The 8,229-nt window shown below is 37.1% G+C and overlaps 1 long non-coding RNA gene across 3 annotated transcripts; it reads left to right on the top strand.

Annotated features, from left to right (window-relative positions):
- Positions 1 to 672: 672 nt before the first annotated feature.
- On the top strand, positions 673 to 7,124 carry LOC145454071 (uncharacterized). Of its 3 annotated transcripts, XR_013920029.1 has the most exons (6): positions 673 to 802; positions 1,619 to 1,735; positions 2,039 to 2,438; positions 3,759 to 3,875; positions 4,086 to 4,192; positions 6,890 to 7,124. It is a non-coding gene; the product is annotated as an uncharacterized LOC145454071 (long non-coding RNA). The 3 variants fall into 3 exon arrangements; XR_013920028.1 differs by lacking the exon at positions 673 to 802 and having other exon boundaries at positions 1,396 to 1,735; XR_013920030.1 differs by lacking the exon at positions 673 to 802 and having other exon boundaries at positions 1,396 to 1,735; positions 4,086 to 4,206.
- The last annotated feature ends 1,105 nt before the right edge of the window (positions 7,125 to 8,229 follow it).

Below are 8,229 nucleotides of genomic sequence, written 5' to 3'. Positions count from 1 at the left end.
CTCGACTCGAGAGAATATCGGATCAACTTTACTGCTGTCATTATTACATCACAAAATCAAGTCATTCCAAGTGCTCCTAAAACCGTTGCACAAGCGTGTATTTGTTCCTACACAGCGTTCAATAGTTCACGTTCACACATAACAAAAGCGATCGACGATCGTATTCCGTGAACAACGAACAACGTACGCTTCATGAAGCTTGCACAGATCACGATAAAATGTATAAAGCACCAATGTATGGAAGTATGGAAATGTCGTTCCATACCATAGATTAAAATCTTCCATTCCATACCATACTTGCATTGTTCCATATTCCATACCAAAATATCGATCCATACTTCCATACCATACCATACCTTACCATGCCCTGGCTCAATGTCTCTAATGGAGATACTGTTGACAGGTCCAGCATAAACTATGATTATAAACTACGGTAATTTGGGTTTGAGCGACATCGTTTGTAAGTGCATTGAAAAAAAAATCGACTCGATTGTCGTTATATTGATTACCAAAGCACATCACGACCTGTTTAAGTGTAAAGGGTAGCCTACCACTGACTATGCAGAGCTATGTTTATAGGCCTATCACCCTGTCATTATCACTGAGCTATATACACATTATATATTATGTTATGTTATGGTAGGAAGGTAAACATATTATCTGTTCTACTTCAGACTTGCATGGGCAAAGATCGCAAATTTGGGGCTCTTGAAGAATGAAATTATTGATTTCTCCTCATGAGAAAACAAGTGTAACATACAAACAGCAAAGGCCTGAAGCATATGAAGCAATGGTATCTGAGGTGAGCAATGGACATTTGATGAAAGCTTTCGATCCCCGTAAATTGGGGCCAGTAAATGTTAATGATATTATGACATGGGTGAAAATATGACGATGCTATATTGCTATCACTATGAATATGAGAGACTTGAGTAGGAACAGGCTTACCTCATTGAACATATTTTGCAGTGGCCAACTCAGACTATCTGTTAAGAGTATATGACCCATCAACCAGACTACTTCTTTTGAAACTACTTCTCTGAGTTCTGTTCATATATTTATTTTAATTTGAAGCAGCTTGACATGGATTTGACGTAGCCACTTCTATATGCTTGTCATTGAGTAGAAATTGACATCTATGGCTTGAGTAGCAATGCGCACTACTGCGGTCAACTCGGTGTGCAACAATGCACGGATTAGCTGGGTCTTCAATGTTTTGACCAATATGAAGAGGCAAACATAGCCTTGCCAAAGTTTATCAAACTATCCTTTCGATCAATATAAACAAATCATAATATATGCACTTCTTGACTCATGATATGACATACACACGATCTGTGCATATGCACAAATCTGCTTTTTGTTAGATTCAAGGACTGATAGCTATTAGTAGCAGACTCTTACTCTGTGAATGTGAAATCAAATATGTTGTTGGTGAGTAATATACTATGCGTAGGATAGTTACAAAATTGTACTTTAACTCGCTTATTTACAAGCATAAAGCAAGTCAAGGCTACAACATCAGTACACATTTCGGATGTCGTGGGCCTTTCGAATCCAATCCAAATTGTCAACTAAACGTTTACCGTATGCCTCATGGTTATTTTTTCAATTTTAGGATGCTGCTATACAAGCTAATATCATGGAATTTCAACCATATCGACGTCACATTTAACGGCAGAAGCGTATGCTGCGAAACAGTAAAGGATCGTTATCAAACAGCTTATATTCCAAGGTAATCATTATCATTTAGCTAATTTGCAAATTTCCATGTATAGGCTAAGGCAGTGGTTCCCAACGTGGGCGATATCGCCCCCCAGGGGGCGATTTGGCAGTCTAGGGGAGCGAAAATGACGAAGGGGGCGACAGGGGGGCGAAAATGGACAAAGGGGGCGACGGGGGGCGAAAATAGGAAGGGGCGATAGGGGGGCGATGACACGTCAAAATGGCTGACCTTTTTTTTTAGTCAACCCACGGAATTTAGTTACAAAAGTGTGTCTAATTAGACATCGAGCCGAAAATTTGACCTTTTTTTTAGTCAACCCGCCGGTGATTACAGTTTGTATGCCCAATTTTCGGTACACGAAATTTTGGGGGCGATGATCGGTGTTGACCTTGAAAAGGGGGCGATGGGTCGAAAAAGGTTGGGAACCACTGGGCTAAGGCAAGTCAAGGTTTCCTAATCAGACCTGTATCTGCGGTCGCTTTGAATCCATTCTGAAAGTCAATATTGCCCAACTAGAAAACGTTTCGTGTTTTGGATTAATACCAAGTAGTCAAATTTAAATCAAGTCCATGCATCTCTTTCTCTGATTATTTTTTAAATTTTAGGATGCTGCTTAAAGACTGCATGCTCCAAGAGCAAGATTATATCACTGGAACTAACCGAGTTTAGGAGTATGCTGCGACAACTGAAAGACTCGTTATCAAGCCAGCAGGTATGACAACTTTGTTAACGACACCTGATGTCAACTTTCGTAGTCGCATATATGAAGTAAACCAAAGCAGCGATGGTCAAAGTTACTAGCGTTGCTACTCAAGTCTATGTAGAAATACCCCGTCAATTTATACTCGATTACAAGTAGATGCAACAGTTCCCAATACAAGTCAAAACTACGTCAAGTGGAAGTAGAATACGAAATGTCGGAAAAATAGTCAAGTATGGTAAGTAGTTTTTCGGAAGTTTGTACTTTGAAAATTGCAATATGAATCTTCGCGACTAATATAGAATTACTAATGGCATATGACACTACTAACAGGAACAATCTTCAAAAATATATTCAGTTATTCCTGGTACAGGTGGTGTTGTTAGACTTGGACAACTAGATATTCTAGTTGTCTAATTATACTAATTGAAGCTATTCTAATTTGTGAAATGTTTCTATGCTCTAATTCTAGTTCTAATCGAATTTATGAAATCTTTCTATGGTCTACGGTAATTTTAATTCTAATCTAATGTCTGGGTTTCCTGAAAAGGCTACAGGAGAACTGTAGAATGCGAAACGAACCAAGCTTGCGGTGCAGTAGGGGTGTTCAAAAATGACTTTTTATTCTCAAATTCTACTCGCTACATGATAAAATTGTTAGGTTACCCTATTGAAGCTTGCACACTAAATTTGGTTTGATTCCAACCAGCAGCCGCATTGCTACTGGAGAAGAAAGTTTTTTAAATTTATTATATTAAAATGAGTCAAAATTTTCTGTTCACCCATGAAATTGTTGTCTATAAACGATGCCCACCAAATTTGCCACAATTCAAACCAGCCGGAGCGGAGTTACTGATGTCGAAAAATTTGGATTTGAATAAAATAGTATTTACGGTGGGCACAACTGTAATAACTGATTAAAGAATCGGTCACCGTAAAAATACTATTATATTAAAATCCAATATTTTTCAACGGCAATAACTCCGCTTCCACTAGTTGGAATTGAGCCAAATCGGTTGAGCAATGTTTCTACATAGAAAACCTAACAATTTAATGGGGTGAACAGAAAATTTCAAATCTTCTTTTATTCATTTTCATATAATAAATAAAAAACTTTCTTCTCCTGTAGCAATGCGGCTACCGGTTGGAATCGAACCAAATTTGGCGTGCAGGCTTAAATTAGGTAACCTTACAATTTTATCAAGTAGCCAGTACGATTTGAGAAAAAAATCCATTTTTGAAGACCCCCAGCGCACATATCAGATGAGTTTAGAATCCAATCCAAATTGTCAACTAAACGTTTATACCTCATGGTTATTATTTCAATTTTAGGATGCTACTATACAAGATCATGTCAGGGCATTTCAACCAAGTCGACGTCGCATTGAACCATAAAACCGTATGCTGCGAAACAGTGATGGATCGTTATCAAACAGCACAAATTGCAAGGTAATCATTAGCATCCAGCTAATTTGCTAATTTCCATGTATAAGGCAAGTCAAGGTTTTCTAATCAGACCTGTATCTGCGGTCGCTTTGAATCCATTCTGAAAGTCTATATTGCCCAACTAGAAAACGTTTCGTGTTTTGCATTAATACCAAGTAGTCAAATTTAAATCAAGTCCATGCATCTCTTTCTCTGATTTTCTTCTAATTTTAGGATGCTGCTTAAAGACTGCATGCTGCAAGAGCAAGATTATATCATAGGAACTAACCGGGTTTAGAAGTTTGCTGCGAAAACTGAAAGACTCGTTATCAAGCCAGCAGGTATGACAACTTTGGTAATGACTAGGGCAATTTTTTTTTACCTGAAACATGGAAGATTTTGACCTAAAAAATCTAAATTTTTACCTTTTTTGACTTAAAAACTGAAATTTGACCAAATTTTGACCTCACGTATGCAAATTAGGTGTTTTCGCATATAATGTTAAAATTGTATAACTTATCTTCATTTCTGGTTGGAACTGTTTGTCCTTACAAAGTAGATTGGCCTGAAAAATCGTTTTTGGCTGAAAAACTGACAGATTTTTACATGAAAAACTAGTATTTTAACGAAATCTGGCCGTATGAAGAATTCCAGTAGTTACATTACGTATTCTGGTGGAAATATTTAAAATTTGTTGTAGTACAACGAAAGAGCCTTTCCTACATTCTCGGGTAGAAAGTGTCTGTCCTTACTACGTAGCTTGCCAAGAACGGAGAAAGAACGTTCAACAGCAGCATTTGTTGGCTGACAACACTCAAGTTTTGTGCACAGTGCTGGTGACAAACCGTGTTGCTTCATTCTGACAATGTTGTCTATATCACAATTTTTAAGCTTGCGCTTCTTGATATAAGAACCATGCAATGTCCAAGCATTCTTGCTTCAGCTAGGATATTGTGGTACGTTGACCATAAAACCATGTCCATATTTGTTTCATTTGACCCTTTATGATTCACAATGAGCAGACGATGGTCCGTTTACAATGGTAGGCCTATAAAGTAGGCAACAAGCTGTAAAATATCAAATGATAAGTTCACCGACAGCGCAAAATCTACGATACAAACGAAATGCAGAGGTCAAAAAATGTTTGACTTTGTAAACAATTTTGACAAATTTTGTAAACAATTTTGACAAATTTTGACCTAACGCTACAATTTTGACCTAATTTTGACTTTTTTTGAAATGTCAAAAAAATTGCCCTAGTAATGACACCTGATGTCAACTTTCGTAGTCGCATCTATGAGGTAAACCAAAGCAGAGATGGTCAAAGTTACCAGCGTTGCTACTCAAGTCGATGTAAACATACCAACTTCAATTTATACTCGATTACAAGTAGATGCAACAGTTCCCAATACAAGTCAAAACTGCGCCAAGTGGAAGTAGAATACGAAATGTTGGGAAAATAGTCAAGTATGGTACGCAGATTTTCAGAGGATTCTACCTTGAAAATTGCGATATGAATCTTCGCGACTAATATAAAATTACTAATGGCATGTGACACTACTAACAGCAAGAATCTTCAAAAATGTATTCAGTTATTTCTGATATAGGCGGTGTTGCTAGTATTCTAGTTGTCTAATTATCCTAATTGAAGCTATTCTAATTTGTGAAATGTTTCTATGCTCTAATTCCAATTCTAATCGAATGTATGAAATCTTTCTATGATCTAATTTTAAGTCTAATCTAATGTCTGGTTTTCCTGGAAATGCTACAGGAGAACTGTATAGTGCGAAACAAGCCAAGCTTGCTGTACAGTAGGGGTGTTAAAAATGAATCTCTATTCTCAAATTCTACTGGCTACTTGGTAAAATTGTTGGATTATGGAATTGAAGCCTAAACACCAAATTTGGTTCAATTCCAACCAGTAGCCGCATTGCTACAGGAGAAGAAAGTTATTTTATTTATTATTTAAAAATTAGTAAAAAAGTTCAAAATTTTCTGTTCACCAATGAAAATGTAAGGTTGTCTATAGAAACGATGCCCACCAAATTTGCCTCAAATCAAACCAGCCGAAGCGGAGTTATTGATTTCGGAAAATTTGGATTTGAATAAAATAGTATTTACGGTGGGCACAACAGTCATAAATGATTAAAGAATCGTTCACCGTAAATACTATTTTATTCAAATCCAAAATTTTGTGACGGCAATAACTCCGCTTCCACTGGTTGGAATTGAGCCAAATCGGTTGAGCATTGTTGCTATAGACAACCTAACAATTTAATGGGGTGAACAGAAAATTTTAAATCTTTTTTCGTTTATTTTCATATAATAAATAAAAAAACTTTCTTCTCCTGTAGCAATGCCGCTACTGGTTGGAATCAAACCAAATTTGGTGTGCAGGCTTTAATTAGGTAACCTAACAATTTTATCAAGTAGCCAGTAGATTTGAAAGAAAAAGTCATTTTTGAACACCCCTACTATACAGTAGACATTTGCTATTCTCATGCTCATAAGATGAACTATGATTTGATGATAACGGAGTTTGATTCAACTTTTGACGATTTCAGTAATTCTAATTCTGATCTGATTTGAAAAAAACTGTTAGGTAGAATTATAATTTTAATCTAATTTCCAACTGTGTAGCTCAAATTTTAATTCTACTCTAATTCGAAAAAAAAACTTGTAGTTGTAATATAATTCCAATCCAATTTGGAAAAAGGGAACGTTTTCTAGTTGTCCAAGTCTGCCTGTTACATGCGGCTTGCATGAAAACTATCCATCAATTTCCATCTTGTCGATGCCTAATTGCCCACACATACAGTGATCGTGTGTGAACATGTTTCCTATAGCGGTTAGTTCACCCTATCGGACCACAGTCTGTGCTGCAATTCCTTAGCAAGTGTAACATCTGATTTTTTGTAAGTACTTTGTGAAAATATATATACTTTGTAATGGCTTCTATTTTTGTGGTCTGTCATTAAGTTATGCATGTTAGCATATGTGCCTGTTATTTGGATTGTGAATATGCATTTTGATTTCAGGATGATGCCACAAGTTCTTGCTGAAGATAGTGACTCAGCCTTCGCCGTACAAGAGTGTTTTTCGGAAACCTGGAGGAGGCGACTTCCCAATACTACATGGGCAATGTTCTTCGAGCAGTATTTTGAGTGAATTTTTTCTCCGTCGCTGGGATCTCTGTTTTTGTTATTTCACGAAATATGTTTCCATTTTATGTTATTATGGTTCAATTGATATCGAATATATGCAATCAAGAAAGTTTATTTGCAATAGCGTGCCATTTGGAAGAAGATGCAGGATTTCAAGTGGGGTGTATATATTGAAATTCCGCCCAATCAATTCTAATGGCTAGGGTGAGATATCCGATATACACCGCAAGGAATGGGGTGGATTCTGGTCATTCACACCGGCAGGGTTACGTAAGTTCTGTTTTCGTGTACCACCTTTTGGGGTGAGTATAACCACTCTTTTCGCTAAGAGTGTACTCCCAAATATCGAGCTAATAATGGAAAAATATTTTGACAACACTAGTACATCCAAGTCAGAAGAAGAACAGCATCCACAAAATAATTGCTGATGATTCATGATCGCTGCGAAAGTAACCGACCGATCCCGACCGATTTGATCGGTTCGCCGATAAGAATATATAGTCAATACCACACCATGAACAAAATATCGGTATCAGAGGTAAAAATACATCGAACATACTTCGTGATGTCACAACATGGTAGTATGGATCAGAGGACTATATGCAACTGTAGGACTGGGAATATGAATCAATTTCATATAGACTACAAGTATAGAGGTGATGAAAATACGTAGGGGTGGCGTGAACGTGCGGTTCACGTTCGCCTTCTGTGTGTGAACCTCAGAAATGTAGAGGTGAGATGCAGAGGTTCACGTTAACAAACGAACCTCGGTAGGTTCTGCACTGTGAACCTTTTTCCTGTTATCACAATTGTTCACATTATAATGTCATTGGTTAAATATCTGCGCGTTTAAGCTTCGGACCACTATCCGCATAGCGTTGGCATCATGATAAGGCCAAATTAAAATACCTTTCGCTCGAAAGTTTGCTCGGAATATTCAGCTTTCCTTTTGTGAATATTGAGTAACCTTCTGCTGAGAGCTTTGTCTTAATCACACAGGAAGCAAGAACGAAACACGCTATGTAGGATTTCAGTGAAGTGTGCCGAGTCAATCAATCAGTGATTTACATCAACGAATTGACATAAAGAAAGCTTCGATGTCTAATGTAAAAAACTATCAGACATACGGGATCTATCTTGATGTGATATCCTTATAGTATCATATAAACCAAATCTTTTCGATTGAGGTGTTGGCTACTGCATGAATTGTTTTT

This window comes from Botryllus schlosseri, chromosome 13 (genome assembly GCF_051294905.1).
Source record: "Botryllus schlosseri isolate E-star chromosome 13, Bs_hap1, whole genome shotgun sequence".
Classification (NCBI taxonomy): Eukaryota; Metazoa; Chordata; class Ascidiacea; order Stolidobranchia; family Styelidae; genus Botryllus; species Botryllus schlosseri.
The sequence above is the reverse complement of the archived record's forward strand: the minus strand, read 5'-3'. Positions and strand labels throughout refer to the sequence as shown.